At 53.7% G+C, this 7497-nt stretch overlaps 1 pseudogene; it reads right to left on the bottom strand.

Annotated features, from left to right (window-relative positions):
- Positions 1-4626: 4626 nt before the first annotated feature.
- Positions 4627-6193, bottom strand: LOC115866947 (WASH complex subunit 3 pseudogene; annotated as a pseudogene).
- Positions 6194-7497: the final 1304 nt, after the last annotated feature.

The following is a 7497-nucleotide window of genomic DNA, read 5'->3' as shown; positions in this document are numbered from 1 at the left end:
CTACTGAGCCTGCGCGTCTGGAGCCTGTGCTCCGCAACAAGAGAGGCCGCGATAGTGAGAGGCCCGCGCACCGTGATGAAGAGTGGCCCCCACTTGCTGCAACTAGAGAAAGCCCTCGCACAGAAACGAAGACCCAACACAGCAAAAAAAAAAAATTAAAATAAATAAATAACAAAAACACCCCCTGGGCAAAGAAACGCAGGGGCTGGTGGTTGGAAGTTGGTCCTGGACTGAAGTGGTAAAGGCAGGACTTTCAACGGTAGCCCATCAGCAGGGTCACCAGTCCCACCACCTCTCCACTCCCTGACTATTTACCATCCTCCGTCCCACCTTCACTTGGACTTATTGTCACGTTCGACTCAGAAGGATCCTTAGACACAGTCAGGCCTGAGGGCTCTATTTCATGCGTTGGGGAAACTGAGCCCAGAGAGCGGAAGCAAAAGGCTCCAGAACACTCGGTCAGCTGTGCGAGGACCCAAACCCCACCCACGCCTCTGCTCAGATTGGGGTGACCTCTGACCTCACTTCTGAATTCTCTGCCAGAAACATTCACCAAGAACAAAACCAGCAAACAGAAGCTGCTGCCTTTGAAAAGCCAGAGGCTGAGTTGCTCCGGGGGGCCGTCTTTGCTTTTTAGAACTCCTCCCCCAAACAGACACACTTAAAAGCCACATTTGCAGATGGAAGGTGCCCATCAGCCTCAAGCCAAAAGAAATGCATGTGATCACTTGCCCCTGTGAACAGAGCATGCGTGATGTAATTGCATCTCGTTAAAGTCCCATCTGGAGGATATATTATAGGAGGAGAGGGTTTGACCTGGGACAATTCAGTCACCATATATGCACTTCAGTGCCTACACTTACTTCATTTAAATTGAGAAAGAGAACATAGCCTTTAAAGGTTACCTTCCTTCAAGATGTTCTGGGTCTGTGCCGTGTGAGCACATGGGGAACGTGTGAAAGTTTGGTGTTTGTCACTTATCTAATCCCACTCTCTGGTCTTTCTCCACTGCGGCAAAGACCCAATTTTCTGCAACTCATCACCAGCAAATTCTCTCTGCAGCCTGAGTTCGCCATATTCATCTCTTTGAAGAGACTGGACATAGCTCCTGGGCCAGGGGACACGAGGCCAGGCAGCTGAGAGATTATGTTTCAGCTCTGTCATTTCCGTCATGGACTACTAATAATAGCTACCATCTCCTGAGGTCCTACTATGTGCCAGGAGTGGTGCTGGGGGCTTTGGACAAACATTCACTGCAACCCTGCAACGTGGAGGCTTATTTATGCTCCCACCATTGCCTCCTGCCTGGATTATGTCCAAGCTGCCCAACTGGCCTCTCTGATCCCACAGCTCTGCTTGCCTGTAGATCCCATCCCACCCCTGCCTATGGACACCACAAAAAGGGACGGTCTTGCTCTCAGAGTGAATTTTGGCCATTGAGCAAGCAGAATGGGTGCAGAGAGGGTGCTCAGCCCCTCTCTGTTTTCTGGTTTAGGAGGGGGGCAGGCAGTGAACTGGCATGGCCTGGCAGCCCTCAGCCTGGGAGGAAGGAAAGTGCATCGTGGCTGGCTCTAAGTGCCCATGGGGAGAGCGATGGGTCAGATCATCAAAGGAAACTGACCTTTGGGTCACCCTTGACCCTTGGGTCAGGAGTCATCTGGCTCAGCCACCAGACGTATCTGGGCACCTGCTCCCTCTTGAGGTCACATGATTCCTTGAATTACAGTAAGAGCTATCTGTGTTGAGCACCTACTGCAATCATGTGACAAATATCTACTGAGTGCCCACTAGGTGCTGTACACTGGGGCTACGGCAGTGAACTCCACAAAGCGGGCGATGACAGAGACGGGCCAGCCAGCTCCCGCTGTGCCCACTGTGCCGGTGGCCTCTGTAGCCACGTGGGGGCTCCCCTTTCACACTCTGGCCCGTCCTGCTGCTTGACTTCAGGCACTCCTCTCCTTCCCTCCTTTCACATCCTGGTCCTTGCTCTTTTCTCTCTTTGGAGCTGGGGCTGGGGGTCGGGGGGAGGGAAACAACAGGCACATGGAGGACAAATCACAGAGCCAAGTGGGGTCTTCTTCCTGTTTCTTCCCCTAAGAAATGGGCAGTTTTGCGCAAATTAATTTAAGCACAGCCCATCACTAAAGAAGAAAACAAAGCCGGTTAGATTCATTTTCTTGGTCAGCTTGTTCAAGCCTGGTATTAATCTATTCATCAGCTTAGTTCATCAGGAGAAATCACGCTTCTTCAGGAGTTTTCTAACTGAAAATAATGCCTCATTAAGTTAAACATATTAACCTGAGAACAGTACTGATGTCAGACAGACTAATGAATGTCATAGTGAATGCACAGTAGTCCTCGAGGGACCCAACCAGCCATTAGAAACTCTCTGCAAATGCACTCGGCTATTGTCCCAAGGATGTGGAATCTCGAGGGAGGGAGGGAGGGGGGAAAGGAGCTGGTGTGGAGCTGCGGTCATCCCGGGGAGCGGTGCCCTGATGAATCCCGGCATCTTTGAAAGCTGTGAGGGGCACATGGCCAAGGGAGGCACCATGTGTGTGACATGACTCATTGTTGGGTCCAAAGGGAGGGACGCTGGGATTAGCCTCTAGAACAGGAGGGAGGGCAGGAGGGTCAGAGTTCAGGCATCAGAACACTGGGTCCTGGTCCCAGGTCTCCTCATCACAGTGGACGAGGTTTGATTCCAGCTCATCTTTACTGAGCCGAGTGCTGTGTTGGGACTTTCACATGCATTGTATTCATGCAACCCTCAGAATCCCAGGGAAACTGAGGCTCAGAGGAGTCAAGGGGCTTGCCCAACTTAAGGTCATGAGTGAGTGGGAGGGAGAGCTGAGACTGAGATCTAGGTTGGGTGACCCTGCGGTAGGCTTCCTCTCCCAGCCCCCCACTCCCACCCCCAGCCTCACCCTCCTTGGTCTGTCTTCAAAGCCTCCTGACTCCATCCTCCAGGACCCTGTAATTCCTCAAGTAAAGCTGTGTGGAGAGGCTCTCTCTTCACTACCATACAATGATCACAGGGTTTAGGATAGACCCTGGCTTCCATGCGGCCCAGAAGCACACCCGCTGTGGCCCCCCAGGTTCTGGGTGAACTAAAGTTCCCAGCACATTGTGGATGCTAGGCAACGCTGCTCTGCCTGCTGTGAGCTGAGCTCCTGGTCCATCCAACTGCACTTGGGCTTTGGTGAAGGGCCAGGCGGGCGGGGGGCAGAGGAGCAGAGGTGCCCTTCCTGACGTGCAGCCCAACACCCATATCCCACACAGCTTCCCTTGGGGTCTGGCACACGGCTGGTTTCAAGGCAGAAGTGACCTCGCCACGGTCTTCCAAACTGGGCAGTTCACGTGTGAGTGGGGCAAATGAGCCCAGGGCACTGGAGAGAGTCCAGTCCCTAAGGCAGGGAGAGGGAAGAGTGGGAAGCGTCTGGAGACAGAGGCAGAGTCACGGGGAATGACACAGAGAAAGTCTGGGAGACAGCATGGAAGAGATGCCTGGGCCAGAGAAGGGTTCTGTATAAAGGGCCAGGTCAGCTGGTCCAAGGTGAGGTAAGACAGGGGAAAAGTAGAAATGTATATTTCCAACATTGATTTATGAAGTAATGGACACATGGAGGCACATGTTTTGGCCATCATGTTGGAGATCTCATTTGACTCTAAAAATAGAACTGTCCCTGAGAGGCAGTTGTTATTAGCCTCATGTGTCAGGTGAAGAAGCTGAGGCCCAGAGATGCTGAGTGCCTGGCCAGGGTCACAGAGCTCGAAAGAGCCTGGATCCACAGCGGGGACTGCCTGAGCCCAAGGGCCATGTCCTCCCCACTAGCCACGTTGCATCTCACATCAGCAGGTCCAGCTGGACAGCGTTTGTTTCCCCTGCAAAGTACAGACGTCTGGAAAATGTCTGCTTCTGGCCCCCTCCCTCCTCAGTTTGGCTCGTAGGCAGGATGAGTCTCATAGGCAGGTGATGTGAAGAGTAGCAACTGTTGCCAGTCTTGCCTGTGGAGAGGCAGGCCCTGCCACTGTGAGTCAGCACAAGCCCGAGGGACCTGGCATAGACCTGTGGGGACTCCTCTGATCCGGAGCTGGTGATTCCCCTTCGCCCAGCTGTTCAGGGAGGCGTGTGAGTTCCCCTCACCGTGGGCACTCGCTCTCACGTGGTGCATTTTTATTTCAGTCGACAAGTGTAATTCATTTAAGGCTCTCTGCTGGTTATTTCATGTCTCCAAAGCACGCTCTTCATGGAAAGATCAATTCCAAGGGAACACCTAGTTACTGAGGACTACAGCCCAGGACACAGTCTCTCAGAGAGCTCCGAGGAGCTGCTTGGAAGAGGCAGGGGGAGGTGAGCATACGTGTGATTTTGGAGAAGGGGTACATGCACTCACACACACATCTTGGTAGAGGGCTGCTGCTCGTCACAAGGCACACATATCTCAGCTAAAGATTTTAGTGCTTTTTTTTTTAAATAAATGCTTTATTTATTTATCTTTTCACAGAGGAAGCTTGGTGGTGGAAATGTAGCCATTTGCTGCTTTTATGACTAAGAGTTAAAGTTCAGGCTCTCTTTCTTATAGAATGTAACACATGTATCTGTAATTGTTATCAGAATTAAGCTTAGTCACTAAAAGAAGATTTGCTGTCTGAACTTTCTTCTGTATTTTTTTCACCTTCTACATCAGGCGCTGGGGCATCTGGCCTCTGAGGAAGGTCTGGGTCTAGTCCTTCCGATATCATTTTGTTTCTTATTACCATCACGGGAACACCCACTTGAGCCATTCTGAGATATCTGGCATATCTTACGTCCTTGGCTACAGTTAAGATATTTTCTGGTGTGACTTCACTTTCCCGTGGTCCAGAGTCTTGTAAACTGTTCTGTGATTGCTCTGAAGTGGTTTCAGAATGTGCTTCATTTTGATCCTAGTGACACGTATAGGAGATACTTCAAATGTGACATCGTCTAGCCCTGGGATAGATGACAACTTCGCATCTAAAATATTGAGAGTTGTTTCAATTTGCTGCGTACGAAGAGAAAGTTCTGCCAGTTTCTCCTCACAAACTGTAGAAAAGGGGTTGAGGAACTGTACAGTGTGCACCACAAATTGGTTTAGAAATGCCACCGTTCTTTCCTGTGGAATAGCTGGCACCTTGTTCAGGTCTATGCCTGACCCCATGAGGGGAAGCCCATCCTCATCCGCCTCCTCAGCGGGTGGGGGACCCAGGGCTCACCCACAAACCCCTCCCCGACCTGGCCTGCCTAACGTGGTAATAGCGTCCTAGTGCTTTTCTAAGTGTGGGAAGATGCAACAAATTGGGTTGTCTTTGGCTAGGGTTAGGTTGTCAATCAAGGGAGGGTGGGGTTTGGAGACAACTGTCCTCCTGCTGCCACCAAGCCACGGGATCTGCAGGGTCACCGCCACTCAGCCCGGCCCTCCCCTTGGGTGGAGGGAGGGCTTGGCTGGGGCGTCTGCGCTGTCGGTCACTGGCCTCCAGCTCTGCTCAGCATGGGCTCAGCCTTCTGGGCCGCTGTCCTGTTGGCGGAGTTGGGCATTTTGTGTTCTGGGAGGCGTGGCCTGGCTGTTCCTGCTCTCCTGGGGAGCCTGGGGGAGCTGAGGGCTCTGAAGCAGCAGGAGAGACCTGCCAATGAGACGAACGAGCAAGGCCAGAATCCCAGGGCTAGGTCCCTGAGGCACCTAACGGAGCCCAGGAGTGCCACAGTCGTGCAGACTGTCAGGAACTACAGGGACAGGGTCGGCTCAGATGTGGAGGCCTGGGGTTGGGAAAAGGCGGAGTCTTCAGGAAATGATCGAGCTGCCCCCACAGTTCAGGGTACAGAGCAGGCTGGGCGCTGCCGGGGCTCTCTGGGTCCAGGGGAGTGCAGGACACCGCCAGGGTCCAGGCTCTGTCACCGAGGGCTCTGCCTCTGCAGCTACCAAGACCTGGGTTTGAATCCCACCTCTGACACTGCGCACCTGTAGGATCCTGGGAAAATGACTTGACCTCTCCAAGACCTAGTTTCCTCATCTGTACAGTGGATTCTGGGTGCCTCCCGTTCCAAGTTCATTTTCTCCACGTGCAAATAGGAGGTGAGAAAGTGCAGGCCCTCGAGGCACAGGCTCACCTCCCTCACCTTCTGAGGGAGCTGGCAGGCGGAAACCCTCACATCTGACTCTCCAGGGGGCATGGAAGACCACTGGCCCTGGACTGGGAGTCAGGTGGCCTTGCTGGCCCCTCCACATGTGGCCCTGGGGCCTTGGGGGCCGTGCCCCTCCTCCTGCTGCCCCAAGGGCTCTGTGAGGGGAGAGGGACCCCGAAAGGAGTAAGGGGAATTGTGGCATCTTGGGGGAGAGGGAGACCTGGAGGTGGTCCAGGCCCCCCCTGATCTCACAGGAGAGGAAACACACACGTTCTCCTCACCCTCGGTTCGTCCCCAGCCCCAGGGGTGACTGAGGAGCTGAGTCCTGCTGGGTTTCCACTGGCCATTCAGACCCTTAACTCCTCCGTGTAACGGCCCCTGTTTTGCCTGTGGAAGCACCTGGTGCTGGGCTCCAGAAAAATGAGGAAAAAGGGAGGGTCCCCCAGGGACGTGCCCCACGTCCAAGTGCACACAAACCAGCCCGCTTCGCGGTTTGCCAAGCTCACCCCCTTCCTTCACCAGCTCTCACCAGCTTCCAGCCCTGTTAGGTGAGTTTCCCTGGCTGTTTCAGCCCCTCCCTCGCAGGGTTGCTGGAATCAGACTGGCCGCGCGGACATGGCAGGAGCCCCACCAGTCTCCTCTGCCTGAACCCCACATCCCTGCCCCTGGGCCTCAGGGCCAGATGGGTCTTTGTTGCACAGCTCAGCAAGCCCCGTCTGCTACCTTGCCCAGTGAAGGGAGGGCACGGGAGCAGGAAGGCAGGAGGATGGTTTCACAAAAACATTTTGTCATCCTACCACTTTTGAGGTGCCAGGGATACAGCAGCCAAAGGTCCAGGTCCTTGCTGAGCTTACAAGTAATTGACCTCACTTCTCTATCTTTTTGAGGGGAAAACTGAGTTCTGGAGAACGTAAGTATAACATTCCCACTTTATAGGTAAGGAGAGTAGATTCAGAGAGGTCAGGTGGCTGGATTTAAATCTTATACCTAGTGAGTGGCAGAGCGGGATGCAAAACATAGTGCGTCCCGAGCTGGAGCACTAGCCCCTGTGAGGAACTGCCCAGGGCCCAGCGCCTGTGGACACGGGGATGGGGATGCACCGTGTCGGGGTGTCGGGGGCTGTCCAGCCCTGGCAGAGGTTAATGGTGTGTTACTGCAGGGGCTCCCTTTACATCCAAGGGAGCCAGGACACCTTCAATCATCAGAAGCAGGTGTTCTGTGTTTGCCTCCTGGATGAAGTCTTCCTTGAAGGTAATAAGTAAAGTGGGTACATTAGGGAAGTGACAGCCCAGGGCTTGGGTGGGGGAGGATAAGGGGGGATGTGGTGCAGACCTAGAAAGAGGGGTTTGGCC

The sequence above is a fragment of the Globicephala melas genome, chromosome 1, assembly GCF_963455315.2.
Source record: "Globicephala melas chromosome 1, mGloMel1.2, whole genome shotgun sequence".
NCBI lineage: Eukaryota > Metazoa > Chordata > Mammalia > Artiodactyla > Delphinidae > Globicephala > Globicephala melas.
Note: the sequence above shows the minus strand (reverse complement) of the source record. Positions and strands in the feature narration are given on the sequence as shown.